The sequence below is a fragment of the Echinops telfairi genome, unplaced genomic scaffold (genome assembly GCF_000313985.2).
Source record: "Echinops telfairi isolate 266 unplaced genomic scaffold, ASM31398v2 ScPeMD7_9;HRSCAF=40, whole genome shotgun sequence".
Lineage (NCBI taxonomy): Eukaryota > Metazoa > Chordata > Mammalia > Afrosoricida > Tenrecidae > Echinops > Echinops telfairi.
The window spans coordinates 65,568,422-65,573,305 of NW_022103906.1; positions in this window are offsets into that span (position 1 = coordinate 65,568,422).

A 4,884-nucleotide genomic window follows, 5' to 3' on the forward strand; every position below is an offset into this window, starting at 1 on the left:
CTTCAGTGTGGATTACAACTCAGTGTAAAGACCAATATCTTCACAACTGGCCAAATAGGTAAAATCATGATAAATGGAGGAAATATTGAAGCTGTCAAGGATTTATCTTGCTTGGATCCACAAGCAATGCTCATGGAAGTAGAATCAAAAATTAAAAGACATATTTCATTAGGCAAATCTGCAGCTCAAAAATTCATTGCAAATGCAAAAACAAACTCACTGCCAGTGAATCAATGTCCACTAAAAGACCTCCTTTAAAGCGTTGGACACCAGGGAGGTTACTTTGAGAACTAAGTTGCACCTGGTTCCAGCGATGGTATTTTCAATTGCCTCATATGCACATGCAAGTTGGACTTCACATTAGGAAGACAGAAGCAGAATCGATGTACTTGAATTGTGGTGCTGGCAGAGAATATTGAAAGTACCACTGAGTGCCAAAAGGACAGATAAAGATCTGCCTTGGAAGAAATATGGCCAGAGTGTTCCTCAGAGGCAAGAATGGCGAGATTTTGTCTGACATACTTTGGACATATTATCAGGAGAGATCAGTCACTGGAGAAGGACATCACACTTGATAAAGCAGGGGGCCGGGAAAAGCAGGCAGGTCTTCACTGAGAAGGATTGGCACGGGGTCTGCAATAATGGGTGCAAAGGACCAATTGAGAGATTGCTCAGGGCCAGGCAATATTTTGTTCCATTGTGTGAAAGATCACTAGGGGTCAGAAGTGATGGGATAGCACTTAACAACTACAACAACAAGACACTCTCTACCACAATCCTCCCTCATTAACATCACCAAGACAATCTATTCTAATCCCAGATGAAATTATAACCAGAAGCATAAAACCAAAAGAACAAATCGCTGCCTTGGAGTTGGTTGATTTGGATTCATAGTGACCATATACGACAGGGTAGAACGGCTCCTTTGAGTTTTTAAGTTGGTAACCCTTTATGTTAGTAAAAGTCTCATATGTCCACTACTGAGCAACTTGTGGACTTGAACCCAAACTTGTAGTTAGCTGCCCAAGAAGTAATTCATTGTACTACCGGGGATCTTGCTATATTAATATGACAAAGACAACCCAGTACAATCCCAAATGGGATTATAGCCACAGGCACACTGGTTAGTATGGACAGCACATCATTTTAGGGGTGGGATTTGGGCAAATTTCAAAACACATTACTTTAGGCCTTTCAAACAAGAAAGACTTGATTAAAGAGATACATTTAAAAACAGTATATATATATATACACATACATACATACATTAATGAAGTAGAATAACAAAAGTCAAGAAATTGTACCCTGAACTCACAGGTTTATTGTTAGCCTTGAGAAAATCTGTAATAACAACAGAAAACCAAAATAATTCATTTCTGTTGATGAGTATTACAGCAGGCTTCAATGTCATAGCAATGCAACAATTTATAGTAGTAAACCCAAAATCCACCACCACATGTAATATCCAGAGAAGCCCACATCAAGTTAATGCTGTCAGGGAAAAATAATAAGATTTTTATTTAATTTCTCCCTTTGAAATAAAATTCTGCACCTCTCATTGGCAGGGATTCTAGCACCTATTAAACAGGTGCATACACAAGGTTAGGGTGATACTTCTGAGCCGCCAACCGATAATTTGTCATGAGTGCCCTGAGGTAAATATCTAAAAATAAATTTCAAAACAAACTAGCACTGATTATGAGCATGACTATTTTAAAAACTGCTTTTATTAAAACAGAAAATATAAGATATTTAGACTTTTAGCAAACAAAATTGGTGTACACTTTTTATGCAAAAATCCATATGGCATTTATTTAAGAACCTTAAAGAAATCTTATGTACATGGTGAATTATGCTTTATAAGTGGACAGAGAATCTGGTCAATTCTCTCACAAGTGATTCGTAGATTTGATGCAATTAAAATGAAACAAAACAGATGGCTTTCTTGTTTGCTTGTTTATTCAAGAAACTTGACAAACTGATTTTAAGATTTAAGGCTGGCCGTTTGAACCCCCACATTTCTCAGGAGAAAGGCTCAGTGATATGTTCTAATAAATATTACTGCCTGGAAAATCAAATGGAGAAGTTCTACTTTCTCATGTGGGTTTCTATGAGTTAAAATTAACTCAATGGCACATACAAACAATAATGCCAACAACACACATAATAAACAAAATATTAATTAGAAAGGAAAAAACATCAAAAGTCTGGTTTTCTCCCCTTTGGTCTTGGCGGGAAGTTTGCACATGTATGCCCAGGATGTATGCACAAAGAAACGCACTCAGTCACACATTCTAAGAACATGGAAGCCCACAGCAGGTTCCGTTCTTGATACTTGGAAACTATCTATGAACATAACAATCCATAATTCAATTAGATCAAGCATAATTGTATAATTGCTGCCATCATCAGCTTCAGCACATGTTCTTTCTTCTTGAGCTCCTTGATACCAGCTCACCTTTATCCCCTCCATCCCCTAGCCTACCCCTCAGGAAGCCTTATTGTTATATGCTAATATTAATATATAGATCTATATTAGCCATATCTTACACCATGTAATGTATCCCTTCACTTACAATTCTGTTATTCAATCCCCTCGAGTGGGGTGATACAGGGATCATTGCTATCAGCTCTCCCTGACCCCCTCTCCCATAATCTCAGGGAATCATTGCTCCCACTACTGTTTCTGAAGGGTTATCTATCTTGGTTTTCATAGAGTGAACAATCGTAATCATAGAAATGAACATACGCAAGACTAAAAAGGTTAATGAGGTAAAACAAAGACCAAAATAGTAGGGGGAAGAAATATTAAAGAACTAGAGGATAGCTTTTTTGTGTTAATGTCCTCTCAGATAAATATGAGCATAAACTAAAACTAAATATTAAATATTTTTATAATTATAAAAAGAATTGTTATTCAATCAAGACATTTGAGAGAAAAAAATCTACCAGAATGTAAATACTCCTATGTATTAACAAATAAAGGTTTTATATTCAGAGTATATTAGAAGTGCTAGTGAAGAATTAAAATAAAATACTCACAACCTAATATAAAATTTGTGAAGTAGCTATGAACTGGAATTTACGAGATAATAACTAGTTTGTGCACGTGGATATGTGTGTATATACATATGCATACACACATTCTTATATAGTAACAAAATATTTATATATAGTAGAAATATATTTTATACATATATTTAAAAATATTACTATAAAATTATAGAGACCTCTATTAAACAAAAAATAAAATGCAAAATTTTTATTTTAGACCTATTCCTCTAGCTAGGCCTATACATTTTGAAGACTGCCCACATCTTTCTGGCCCTTTCACAAATAATTCTGCTCCCTTCATTTCACACCAAGTCAAAAATGGCAATTTTGGCATCATAAGGGACTCAAATGAAAATATTCTTTGTGAACAAATAAATCAAATCATTGTGAATGAGGGGCAGTGCAGATTGGGGATCCAAGATCCACCTGTAGGCAACTGGACATCCCCTTTCAGAAAGGTCGGGGGGAGGAGATCATGATCCCAATTCTATCTTACACATCAGGCTAGACCAGAGGATGTACACTGGTACATATAGGAACTGGAAACACAGGGAATCCAGGACAGATAACCCCTCAGGACCAGTGGTGAGAGTGGCAGATACTGGGAGGGTGGAGGGAAGGTGGGATGGAAAGGGGGAACTGATTACAAGAATCTACATATATCCCTTCTCTGGGGGGCAGACAACAGAAAAGAGGGTGAAGGGAGATGTCGGACAGTGTAAGACATGACAACATAATCATAATTTATAAATTATCAAGGGCGAGGGCAGGAGGGAGGGGAAAAATGAGGAGCTTATACCAAAGGTTCAAATAGAAAGCAAATGTTTTGAGAGTGATGATGGCAACAAATGTACAAATGTGCTTGACACAATGCATGTATGTATGGATTGTGATAAGAGTTTTATGAGCCCCCAATAAAATGATTTAAAAAAAAAACACATTTTCCTAACATAAAATGCTCACACCACATTCCTTACTACCCTCAATGGATGAGCAAGTGCATGGTCTAGATGGGCAGGGTCGGGTGATGGTGGAGGTGGAATCTCAATACAACATTCCTGGCCTTTTCTCACCACTGCTATTTTCAATTTTCTTAAAACTTCTTCCTAAATAAGTTCTGGTAATTGTCCTGTATCCTTCAAGAATAGTTACCCAGATCCTTTGGAATTAAAAACAACAAAAACATTTGCTATAACTTTCGGAATGTATCTCTCACCTTGAATCTAACTAACCCAATATATTTCCCCTAGAAGTCATTGTTTTAATAGGACCTTTTGCTTTGGCTTGTATCAGTAAATCCAAAATTATCTCTTTTAGCTTTGATCTTACTTAAAAGATTGATGGAAAATAGCTCAGATATTTGGGACAATTTGCCTCATTACAATGTCTTTGTCACACTCTAGTGACAAAGTCTTGCTGAAGGCAACATGTTCACTAAAAATGGAAAATGCTGAAACATATGTGTTCCCAGCCTCAATGGTTGCACAGTGGGTTAAGCGTTGGGTTTCTATTTTAAATGTTGGCCGTTCAAACCCTCACAACTCCTATGGAAAAGTCCTACTATGTCCCAAAAGGTCTCTATGAGTGAGAATCAACTCAACAGCAATGGGTTTCCTTTTATGATATTGGTTTTTACCAAATGTCTGTATATAAGTCCCTGTTTTCATCATTTATTGAGTTGATAGTATTCCTTGATTCAACTTTGAAGTCTTCCTGATATGTCTTGATCCATCTAAAACATTTGATCCATCTTAAACATTTGATCCACATGAAAAATTTCTGAAGATTCCTCGTGTAACATTTGTTTAGCTTCACCAGTATTAAAAGAAT